This window comes from Poecilia mexicana, unplaced genomic scaffold (genome assembly GCF_051168715.1).
Source record: "Poecilia mexicana isolate PSO_F unplaced genomic scaffold, ASM5116871v1 scaffold_14, whole genome shotgun sequence".
Taxonomy (NCBI): Eukaryota; Metazoa; Chordata; class Actinopteri; order Cyprinodontiformes; family Poeciliidae; genus Poecilia; species Poecilia mexicana.
Window position 1 is genome coordinate 21,892,020 of NW_028263383.1, and position 13,192 is coordinate 21,905,211.

General features: G+C 34.8%; 1 protein-coding gene and 1 long non-coding RNA gene across 3 annotated transcripts in view; one reads left to right on the forward strand and one right to left on the reverse strand.

Moving 5' to 3' along the window:
• Nucleotides 1-4,715: 4,715 nt before the first annotated feature.
• On the reverse strand, nucleotides 4,716-6,330 carry LOC106913315 (uncharacterized). Of its 2 annotated transcripts, none has more exons than XR_015765283.1 (4): nucleotides 6,070-6,330; nucleotides 5,569-5,769; nucleotides 5,307-5,446; nucleotides 4,716-5,198 (listed from the first exon to the last, which is right to left on the reverse strand). It is a non-coding gene; the product is annotated as an uncharacterized LOC106913315 (long non-coding RNA). The 2 variants fall into 2 exon arrangements; XR_001417200.2 differs by having other exon boundaries at nucleotides 5,629-5,769; nucleotides 6,070-6,328.
• A 6,397-nt stretch (nucleotides 6,331-12,727) lies between these two features.
• The window catches only part of prr7 (proline rich 7 (synaptic)), a 28,723-nt gene continuing 28,258 nt past the window's right edge, over nucleotides 12,728-13,192 (forward strand). Inside the window, exon 1 of the mRNA XM_088012346.1 lies at nucleotides 12,728-13,179. The gene's annotated coding sequence lies outside the window, so the exon portion shown is untranslated. The remainder of the gene's footprint in view (nucleotides 13,180-13,192) is intronic.

Genomic DNA, 13,192 nt, shown 5'->3' on the forward strand with positions numbered 1-13,192 from the left:
CATATGGAACGCCAAGAAGGCCAAAAAGATGTGAAATTTCATGCGTCTTTCATCGCAAAGTATGTTGTTAACATGCAAGCACCCAGCAGAAAACGAACCACACAGTCAGCAAATGATAAACTGTTTTAAACCAATCAGCGTATTCCTTGGATGAAGAAGAATTGGTCGCACCAGATCTTGATCTATAGATCAAGATCTGGAGCAGTTCACTGGAGCAGTTTGAGTGTGAAGCGGCCGGGATGAAGATTAGATTTTCCCCCAGTGTATCATAAGCCTGGAAGGCCACCAGGCTTTACTTGCATTCCCACCAGGCTAAACATCGTTTGTTGATTTATTATATATATATATATATATATATATATATATATATATTTTTTTTTTTTTTTTTTACAGATTAAACAGATTGGAGTTTCTTTCGTCAAACGTTTGAAAGAACAATGGCATCATAGTATGGTCAATATGTGAACACTTAGGAAGACTGACATCAGTTGTGTTTTTATTCACTGTAACTCCATAACTACTGCCTGGTTCCCCCCCCCCCCCCCCGACTCCCACATGCTAACAATTTCTGCGAATAAAGTGACATGTCAAGGATACAGGACCAAAGAGTTTTGGCCACTTTAATTAGGATGGCTGCAAAACTTTATATTTAATTTAATTGCATGTTTCTATGTTTTCCTTTCTAAAAAACTTTATACTTGGTGTTAGGCATTGTTAATAATGTATTCCAATAACACATAATTACCTAGTGATATCTTCAAATTTCCTGTTGATTTTAAAAACATTTTTTACTTCAAAAAATATTTAAAATTGACAGGACAGCTGGGTGAGTGAAGACATTAATAAATATATCTCTGATATGCTTTCTTTCTCATTTAGCTAACAATTTTTGGGATTCTAGTTGAAAACGAGAAACATTTGGTTGATTTCACTTCAGACATTAATGAAAGAAGGTGTATACATTATATATAATGTTATACAGATGTGTAAACGTAACAAAAATACATCAGAAAACACGTCTAGTGTAGATGATTTGGAGAAAATGAGTAAGCTAACAATTTAGAATACATTTTAAGCCAGTTATTGTTAGACTGGAGCAAATTTTTTCCAATTGTTCAATTCAACACAAAAGGAAGATAAAAGTAGACACCCACTGATGGTCTCTCCTACACAAACACCTTAAGTTCATGATAAAGCCGCCATTCATCACCGTTTACTGTATTTGTCTTTATCTCTCTGCTGTTGTGTTATACTCAAAGTCTGAATCATCATCATGAATCATGATGGCAACAATGGAGATGATTGCAGGTTGTTTTTCCTGATGACGGACTCTTCCATCATGAAGAAGATCGAAATGAAGCGAGGCAGCGGAGGTAAAGAGGAAGCGAACCCCTTCACCTGTCGGGATGGGGGCTTTGAGAAGGATGTGGGAATCCAAACAGCAGGGAGGAGACTTCTCACTGTCACTAACATAAACCATCTAAAGTATCCCGTCAGTTTTGTGGAGAGAATATGCAATTTTCCAACCAAGTCAAATATTTTTTGTCCATTTAAAGTTGGAAAGAAAAGCCAAGTTTTAAAATATATTTACAGACTGAAACTACTGAACTACATACAGAGACCAAATATGAGGTTGGTGAAACCTCTGAATCCCAGAATGCAAATCATCGTTAAAAAAAAGGCTTTTCCCACAGTAAAATTCAGCACTTTTCAAGCATTTTAAAAGGTAAGTTTTCAAACTTTCCAGTACCACACTTTCAATATAAAAACAAAGATAAAAATACAACTAAAAAGACAGTTTCAATTAACTATTATGATATCATTCATTGCTGTTATTAATAATGTCTTCTGGTGGTATTCTACAGCAGGGTCAAGGTAAACCACAATGTAGCAAAATGTAATGTTTTCATTGTCCTCATACACCTCAGTGCTCTGAGAATAAAAAAAATAAAAAAAACAATTTCAATAACGTTTAACATAACAAATATAAGCCAACCTCTATTTCAAATACACAGGTCAATGTTGTTGAGCCATTAGGAAATATAAACGGTTACAAAAAAATCTCTAAAATATGTTCTTGCTACACTTTCTAGCATTTAACAAGTAGAAATATTTTTATAACTTTCCTAAAGCTAGAAAAGTTTTGCCTTACTTAACTTCTGATCTAGAGAAAAAAATGTCTGTTTTTTTATTAAGTGTATGAAAATATCTGGTTTCAACTGTGAATAACAATTTTCACATTTAAGCTTTTAATCAAACATTTCATTGCATTTTATTACAAAACTGTGCAGTTTGAATATCAAGCACTTCCAAGGACTTTATACAGAAATCAGTCACTTTTCAAACCTTGAAACCAACAAATTAAAATTCAAGGATTTCAAGCTCCTGTATGAACACTGCATGTACTCAGGTTTCTTTTGTCAAATCTTATCATTTCTTTAATGATATGAAACATTTAGTTGTGAGGAGAAATGAAAAAGACATGAACTGTAAGGGTATTTTTCATAATAAACATAAACATTTACTGAAACTTTAATATCAGGTTGTGCAAATGAGAAGAATCTAGTAACTTGATGCTTCATATGAATCAGCTCGTTTACAGACTGAATCAAGGCTGAACTTTGTGCATGAGACACATTTTATCGAACATCCAGCACAAAGACCCCCACTGTGTGTCGCTGTGTCATTTTTGGATCGGACGTCATGCTCTCACACTTCCACCCACACACACATTTCTCAGCATTGAGTAGTCTGCTGCTGTCAGTTTAAAGTCACTTGGTCCCGTAACTTCAGAGCAGCTACGTCACCTTGACCCCTCTGGCCGCTACTTGCTCCTTTTCTCCTTCATTGTTCTTTCTGACATTTTGTCCAGCATGCTGGGTCAGAACTCACGCTACTCTGCGGTGCTGCTCACTGATCAAGTTTTTCTGAGTCAGAATAACCTTGACAGGATGAACCGATCTTCTTGGATACTGACAAATGCAAGCAGAAATGTTTCATATGCTGAACAAATAAACAAAAAAAAACAGATGGAAGGTAGAGACTTTACAATCAGCAGCATTTATGGACTTTTAAAACCATTTATTTTTGGAGATGTAATAAAATAACTGTCAACAATAACCTCCAACATCTTTGCAGATGTTGGAGGTTTAACTAATTCATTATTATCATTATTATCACAATACATTTACAGTTTGCAATTCATTATTATTTTAGTAATCGATTGCTTATTCTGATGAGTAATCAGGATAAGTAAGGTCAGGGTAAGGTAATTTCATTTATATAGCACATTTTCAGCAACAAGGCAATTTAAAGTGCTTATCAGATAATCAGATAAAAATAAATTGGCACATTCTGCTACTTAAAACTTTTTAAACATTAGATGATCCAGATGAGCAATTCAGTGGCTTTTTAAAATGAGAAATAAACATTTTATTGCCTAAAATGCAATAACTTAATGTTGCTTGATCATTTGTAGCAAATGATGATCTGCAGCTAAAACAAAATGACCTCTACCATCAGTATATAAAAACCTCAGCCATTTTTCCTTGATTGTTCCCAGCTTTTTGACCTTTCCTGTGTTATGCACAGTTTTCACTCTATGATGATGATTTATGAGGCTCAGTGGCAAATTTCCCTGATTACCCTCTGTGTATTTAATCCCACCTGTGTTTCTTGTTCCTTGTCTGATCCTTGTCTTGTCAGTTGTCAAGTCTATCATCAGTGTATTTTCTGCACCAGTTGCTACCTATTGCTATTAGCCTTCTGCTCATTCTGTGCTGATTGGACTTGGTATTTATGACATCATCATTCCCTACAACCTGGGTTCGCTGTGTCTTCCTCACCACCTCTCACTGCAAATCATGACACCACAGTGTCAAAGTGTTCAAATTACAGCAACTAATACTGCTAATGGGTGCCAAAGTTAAAGTCACAGCTCAGTATCATTAAACACAGAGCAGAGGGCCATGACAATGTCTCTAGATATAAAATAAAATGTACAAAATAAATGGTAGAAGCTTTTTGGCCATAATAAGCAGTGACAACAGTTATAAGAGGAAAATAGTTTAAAGACTGTTGGAATTAACGCTATGCCCTTGTGTTATTGTTTTATTGGGAATATTTGTATATTTAAATCAGCAGCAGTCCTGATTACAAGTCTCTTCCACTGTTTCTATTTAAAAAACACAAACACATTGAGGAAACCCTGGTAAAAAAAAAAAAGTATACTTTAGTATACTAAATTTTAGCATACTTTAGCATACTTTGATTGATGTACTTAAACTGTACTATGTTGGAACAACTTTTTTGTGCTTAGTATATTTTAATAGTATTTAAATTAGTATTAAATTACAATTTTAGTATACTTGGTATACTTTAACGTACTTTTTTGGAACAACTTCAAGTTGTACTTAGCATACTTTAAGTGTACTTTTTTAATGTACTATTTATATATTTTGAGTGTACTAATTCTGTCATAGAATTATATTAAAAATATACTTTTAATATACTGCTAATATATTAGTAATGTATTTAAATTACACTTAATTTTTAGTTTTGATTTACTGCTATTGCTAATAACGTACAATTTTAATTACTCATAAAAGTCTTCTTTATTCCTACTTTCTTATTTTATACATTACATGCATAACTACACTACAGTACTTACATTGTTTTAGGCTACAATTACATAGAAAGATTAATTACACAAGATGTTCACAGTAATTCAAATATTTTGTTTTATTACCGACATTTTAAAATTGTCCAATTTTATTCACAACTTTATTAGCAGTTTACACATCAAAAGTGAACACAATGAACATGAAAATTTAAGTGTGACAAAAAAACATGAAAGTTATTACTTTTAAGAAGAAAAATTCTAATTGCATTGTGCTTTCAATATATTACCATTTTTCTAACACTTTATTTGATGGGGTGTGCATAAGACTGACATGACACTGTCATAAATATAAAATAAAACCTTTCATCCAACTTTTAAAGCAAATTCTCATTAAAATTTAATAAAATTTACTGAATGACACTTCATGACACTGCTGGTATGTTTCTAACATGAGTGAGGATCAATGACAGAACATTCCCATTCACTGCACCACTGCACCTTACAGAAACCTACAAAAAAAATGATGATGGGGACCGGGTGCCTGGGGTGGAAAAACATTTCTGGGTGTCTTCTTTGCCTGTTTATGTTAGAAGTAGAAAAAAATAGTCAGCAATGTCATAGAATCAGTTGATGTTGGCATTAACTATGAAGCTGTTTTAAGTGTGGACTTAAGGAGACAAACTACCTTAAAATCTTTCCATCCATGATCTGAACACACTGATCCTTGCAAGGTAGCGAGGGGGGCTGGTGGTGCCCATCTCCACCAGTCATCAGATGAGAGGCGGAGGTTCACCCTGGACAGGTCACCAGTCCCATCACAGGGCCCTGAAAGCCAACAACAAATAAAATGTATGAAAGAGAAATGTTAGATAAATGAGGGGAAAAATTCTGTCCAGTTATCTTTAAATCAAATCATGTTTATAAAGCACTTGGTGTTGGTAACGCACCAGTTTTTGTTGTTGAAAATGTAGCTAGCTCCTCATTAAAAAAAAAAAAAAAAAACATACATTATGGAGACGATGTGGAGGTTCATCCTCAGAGCTGGTTGGTGATCTGGTGGAGCCAGAGCCTCTTGTGAGACAGAAAAGTCTTTAGGTTTCCTAACACTTGATTTCTCTGGCTTCCTCTTTCATCTTCATTTGCTTAGACTGCAAACATATGTTGAAGATAAAAACATTGATGAACAAGTTGTAACAACAACCTCACAATATCAAAGTATCTTTGACATATGGAGCTTAATTAAAACCAGGTTAAGTTTATGAATAAAAGTATAAGTCGCAACAAACAGCCTCCATGCATTTATAACATGAAGCTGAATGATTGCTATAGTAATAATCATACAAGTCACAATAAAATTGATAAAATAATTATTTATAAAACCAACGTAAGTTATATATCTTTACGGCACTGTTTATAATTAAACGGAGATAATTAATAAGCAAACTTACCACTAGCTAGCAAGACGCCTTCGTCCCTCCGGGCTCCTTTTGTGAAACACATTTCATTTCCATCGGTTGTTGTCCAGTTATGTTGTCGTCTAACTCGGACTTAGTCACCAGCTTGAATTTACCAAAATTAGTAACTATTGTCAAGGCCCTCTCTACTTTTAAGGCAATATTATGCGAGTAAAAATGGCGAATTTGGACAGCGTCTGTTATCTTCCCTGCGTTCAAGTTTTTTCTTCTCTTTGTGGCGTTTATTAAATAAATGAAAGTGTGCAATACCGCCACCATCTGGTCTGGAGTATGAACTGGAGCTAATGCCTGATGTATGATATTACATCATACATCTGAAAATGGATTGGGTACTTTAACAACATTACATCAGGATTATAATTTTTTTTATTTCTTGCAATTTAGTAAAAGATTATTAATAACCATACTTTATGGTATTCTAACCATACTTTTTAGGTGCTTAAAAAGTATCCCTAAAAAGCACCTAAAAAGTACTTTTTAGGTGCCTAAAAGACATACTTCTGCATATGTATTATTTTGTAACCAGGTTGCTGCATGTTGCAGACTTCTGCCCAGGTCCCTCTTGAAAATGAGATCTGGATCTCAATGGGGTTCACCCGGTTAAATAAAGAAAACAAATAAAAAGGCATACTTTATTAGCCTAAAAAAATTTTCACTGAGATGTAATTTAAAACATAGTGAAATTAATAATTTAAAGTAGTGTTAAGTGAATTTTAAAAAATTCTATTTTGAGCATATATTTTAAAATATACACAAAATATATTTTAAATATATTTTAAATATACTTGAGCAAGTGTATATTTACACTTGGGCAAATATATATTTTGTTCACTTAAAGTATACTTTTATTTAATATATTAAAAGTGTATTTTGGTACAATTATGTTTAAGTGTGTTTAAAGTTATAATTTCAAAATTGGTACAAGCATACTTTTAGTATACTTCAGATATATTTATAGGTAGTACACTTAATCAGTGTTGTGTTCAAGACCACCTAACCCGAGACCAAGACAAGACCAAGACCAGAGTGTATCGAGACCGAGACAAGTGTTAGGATCTGTGTTTTCTGTGTAGTTTCTGTCTGTCTAGTCCTGTTTTCCCCTGAGTCTGTCTTGATTGATCCCAGCTGTGTGTCGTTCCTGTGATTACCCTCCCAGTGTATTTAGTCCCACCTGTTGTCAGTGTTCTTTGTCGGATCGTCGTCGTGTCTCACCCTCGTTTCACGTCTGTGTCTGTTCCTGTGCTGCCTGAGATTTTCTGTTGTTCCTCCTGGTTTTTTCATTAAATTATCTTTTCATCATGACTACCTGGGTTCCCCGGCGTCTCTCTCACCACCACCAACAACCACAAATCATGACAACAAGACCAAGACTTTTAGGGTCCGAGACCAAGTCAAGACCAAGACTGAGGAAAGTCGAGACCGAGTCAAGACCAAGACCAGCGGCCCGCGCTACATGACACAATAAAATGTAAAATATGATAAAAATTGCTTTTCAAAATAATCGGAAAGATCCATATTCCCATAAAAACACCTAGATATTAAATACTTAATACATTTTACCAATATTAAATATTCCATTTCTGTGCTACAATGTGTGATGGTCTCATGCCATCCCTAAAAACATAACACCCTGGACATTTGCCCATATTGCTCATGTAAGAAACCACCACTGTCTGCACCATTAAACATAGCAATTGAGGCAATGCCCTGGCGGTAAATAACGCTCAACTATGAACACTGACCAAGGAGCAACAAGCAAGAATTAACCAAACAGAAGGCGCTCATCGTGACTGTTTTCACTCTCTATCCCAGTACATGAAGCCAGGTAGTCTGACACCATGGCAGACATTAAAGCTGCCACTTTGAACAAAAACAATCAAAGAGTGCATGCTCTGCGTGCTCTTTCATTCTTGTGTTTTAGTTATTTGTTAATTTAAATATCAATGTACATAATTAAATTAAATAATGATGCAGTGTACACAGAGCATTACAAGAACAAAGAACGGGTGTTCTGTCAGGTCAGATCACGGTGTTCCGTCAGATCAGCATACGTTGTCAGATAGTCGTACGCTTAGCTCAGACATGCATACGCTGTCATTACCATATGATTTTATTTAATCAGCAACATAGAATCATGACGTAGATCATTATTAACAGTTATTAACAGCTATATGGCATCCAGCTGCAGCCAGACCTGCTTTAAATACACTTTGAAACCATGACAACGCATGTATATCTATCTAGTTATATTATGTTCATAATATAAACAATTTAATGACTTATTTTCGTCATAACTTGTTGCGTATGGTGAACTGACAACTACTCTGACGGTCGGACTTCTTAATGCGCATGCGCAGGCATGGTACTCACTGCATGTATGCTAGCAATACAGAATCATGAGTAGATCGTCGTACACTTTGTTAACAGTTGTATGGCATCCTGACTTAGCGGTTAAATGAGTTTTACACGGGCGTGTGTGGCGTGTGTTGTAGCTGACTCCAGCTGCAGCCAGACCCTGCTTTAAATACACTTTGAAACCATGACAACACATGTATATCTATATAGTTATCATTGAAAACAATTTAATGACTTATTTTCGTCATAACTTGCTGTGTATGGTGAACTGACTACTCTGACGGTCGGACTTCTTAATGCGCATGCGCAGGCATGGTACTCACTGCATGTTTGCTATTCTGACAGCGTATGGCGTATCTGATAGAGCAACTGCTCTCAGTGAGTGACACTCCAGTCCTATCTAAGTAAAGAGCCGTGGAGAAGAATCGACTGTTTCTGAATGTCACATCACTATATTGCAGACTTTTGGACACAGCGTTGTCCCACATATGCGACAAGTCAGTCTACACCTCTGCACAATAATTCAGCGCAGTGAGTGACAACTTTTTTTCATCACAAATAACGTGTCTATACAGCTAGCTTTGCTAACATAACAGATCTTACCTTCTTTGAGCTACTTTTCTAAGTGACGAAAAAAGTTAGACGTTGTTCCCACCGTCTGTGAAAGCGAAGCGATGTTGAGTTAGCTGTGGCCATCGGATTTCTTACTATTCTTGCAGCGCTATTATATTACTGACGATTAGACAAACATTTTCTGCAGCTGAGAGAAAACAACTGCGCATGTCCTGGAGCGTGGCGCGTGAGTGAAAGGTGGGGAGGGGAGGAGGAGAGGGGAGTAACAGAAACATGTAGTTGCTTGGATTTTAATCGGTGCGTTTTTGCATCCACTGAAAACAAAGATGTTAACAAATAAACTGGACAATATGCTGTATGTTTAGTGATATTTTCACAGTTGCGGTCTCGACTGGTCTTGAAATAAAATGCCCAGTCCTCAGCGCCTGAGACCGAGACAAGACCGAGACCAAATGCTGTCGAGTCCGAGACGAGACCGGGACTATCAAAAAATGGTCTTAAGATCGGTCTCGAGACCAAGACCAATTTCGAGTACCACAACACTGCACTTAATACTTAGTATACTTAAAGTGTACTTTCACAAATATAAGTATGTTTGAAATATACTTAAGTATACTTTTTTTTCACCTGGGAATTCTCCCTTAAAATGTCCTTGCTCTTTGTGAAAACTTGAGCTTTGCCTAGCTTTTGGATCTGAGTAGCTGCTAGCTTCAGAAGCTACTGTTAGGTTCACTTCTGTAGCTTTTAGAAACCATTAGAAGGGTTTGATTACTCTACTGTCACTTAAAACGTTACCATTACTAATGCTGGATGATAGGGCTGAAAAAGTTATCATTAAGCGTTTCATAACAGTCGATATCAATAATTGTTGATAGATAATTATTACTTTTTGACCTTTCCTGTGTTATGCACAGTTTTCACTCTATGATGATGATTTATGAGGCTCAGTGGCAAAACCTAAAACTGCTGCTGTGCAAGTTACTCAGTTATCCTATGTAACCAAAAAAATGTAGTAGAAATGTAGGAGTTTCCAGGAAACCAAAGAGTGAGTAAGTTAGTTATGCCACCAAGATTGTTTATCTGGCTGTGAGAGAGGTCGAGCAGCTAAAGCCTTTTGATATTGATCATGTGTCTATTGCGATATATAGTTATTGATTTATTGGCCAACCCTACCCATGATGGAGAAGACATTAATTTTGACATGCAAATTTCAAGTCAAATGTAAGAATAATCAGCTAAATTAAAATTTGCCAAATCTAGTACCGGTACTCCTTTTCATTATATGTATAATTGCACAATTTGAGATTTAGAAAGTACATTTGCTTAATGGAAACACAGCCATAAAAAAAATTTGGTTTATTTCTCAAACTTGCGCTGGAAACACTTTATTTGCATTACATGAGTAACATGATCAACAGCTGATCATGTTAGCTCTGATGTTTCCACTAGAGAAATTCACAAAGGAGAAGATAAAATAGTTTGAGGGTATTTTGGGAACAAACTTATGTGTGTGTGATTTTAATTGTGCTTCTTATTCAATGGAAACACCACAATTGCAAAATTGTTTTTTTTTCTTTCTTTCTTTTTTTTTTTACATTAGCAGAATATCAACAAAGCTTTGAACACATTTGTAATGGAAATGCATCTAATGTTGCAAGCTCTGACAGATTTCACTTCTATCTCCTATGCAGAATTGTGTTCTGGGTTAGATTAATAGCTTTCATCTCTCTGGTGAGAAATTGTTAGATTAAAACCTTAATAACTGTCAGTTTGTGACCTCAGTGATAGTTCCTCCCTCACATCTCTGACTGCTTTCTACTAAAGGTAACATACTGACTAGCCCTACCTACTTCACACAATTGTCGCAAAAGAAAAAAAAGAAAACATTACCCTATAAATACATCAAAAAGCAACATTTATTCAACATGCTTTACCAAGACAACTGATTGGCCCCTGCAGATATGACCCAATTTATCACAATTTGAATCCTGCCTACTGGAGATGTTTGAAAGGCAAATTAGCTGCAGGTGAACTGAGATCGGGTGATGAAACCAACTTCAGTCACTTACACTGGACCAGTTTGCACATTAACTGCTGGACTGACCAGAGCCTCACATGTATCATCACACATCATCACTAAGAAGCTAGAAGTTATTTATAATCCTTTACTTTAAAGAACCCATGAAGGTTGTAGGTTGTAAATGATTAAGTATTTTACAAAAAGCATAGATAAGAGTTTAAGAGAGGTATAACATTATGTATCTTACAGTAAAGAGTCTCACTTTGAAATTCTTCATAAAATAAAAACATTATTGCAATGAGTGACTTGATTACATATCAAGTCATAGAAAACATTTATGGAAACACTCAAGAGTTAGAAAAATAAATATGGAGTGATGAACTAAAAACATCACAGTTAGTAATTTACTTATCCTCTACTGGCTTATCGGGAAGCTGAAGTTATTTTAGGAATGTAATTTACCAATGAAAAATATTCCTCATTCAGCATGATCCTAGTTTCATTAAATAGCAGCTAACAGGTCAGATTTGCAGGACAGACCTGCATCCTGCAAATTATGCATGTATTTTAGTTTTGTGTTGTTGTGTATTTTCTATTTTGAAGAAATTATTTTGAGTTCTGGGTTCTAATGCCAACCATGATCTACTTGGATGGTCCAGCATGTTGCTTGACAATGGAAACAATCATCTTACTATTGACATCTATCTGATTCTGACTGTAGCTGACATATTGGTTTCTTAATGTTGATTGAAATGCCAAAAATGTGTTGATTTACCTTGTTTGCCTTTTTACGATTTAGTGCCTCCATAAGTTATTTTCTTTCTACTAAAAACAATGACTCCATAACTCCATCAAAAACCCAGATTGATTGGTTTTAAATAAAACAGCCTTGTTATTTATTAATTTATTTATATAGAAACTACTATTAATAAAAATTACTTTACTTTGTTTTTGATAAATAACAAACAACAATAATAAATAATACTTCCAATTTTTTAAATCTTTTACAATAGATTTTTCCCTAAAAATAAAATTCTAAAATTTCATCACAAGACTGTTTAGTTGTTAAAACTATTTAATCATTTATTAGATTATTGCTTTCCCCCTTATTTTTAACTTCTTCTTTTAGCTTTTATTTATATTTTTTTATTTCTTGCTTTTTTATTTTTTCCTTATAATTATCATTGATAATAATTGATTATTTATTTTTTTATTTCTTATTTTATCCATATTATTATTAATATTATAATAAAACCGTTGTATCATTTGACTAGATCACAATATGGACTCACCCTATTTTAGAAATAAAAAATAAACTATTTTTCATAAATCAGTAATTATTTTTGTAATTATTTGGCTTTATTGATATTATTAACATGCATAATATTTATTTCGAATTTATTAATATTTAAATTAGTTTTCATAATTGTATTTTCTAAAAAAAAGATGATTCCATAACTTTATCAAGACAAAGCAGCTTCAGTTCTTATATATATATATATATATATATATATATATATATATATATATATATATATATATATATATATATATATATATATATATATATATATATATATATATTATGAGTCGCTACCATGTTGTTAAATTATTTTTAATTAATAGTAAAAGCTTTTCTCAGGAGTGATGGGAGACACGTACCAAGAGACCAATCAGCTGATTGTGAACCTAAACCAGTCTTAGCCTCTGGTGCTGCTCAGTCAATTCGTGCGTCCTTGGAAAACCCCCTACTGGCGGTTTGATTTGTATTCCCTCCCGGCAGGCAGGCAGAAAGTCAGAGTCACGAAACACTGATGAGAGAGGAGCGGACAGACTGGCTGAAGCAGAGGCAGGGGAGGAGTCCTGCTGCCAAGGTGAACCCTTAAGGCTTCGTGTTTATACGAACGTGCCGAGCAGAAGCGGATCGCGCGCCTGTCTCCGGCATGACGGTCAGAGGCGCTGGAATAACCTCACAGACACGGAGCCGTCTTCGCTGGGAGGACGCATTATTTTATTTTATTTTATTTTATTTTTTATTTTTTCCCCTGCGTGTTTGTGGAAATTTTGGGGCATAAAGTTCGCCGCCATGGAATGAGTTGAGTGGTTTACTCCGTCGAGCAGCGAAGGGATTCAAGGTGAGTTTCTCCT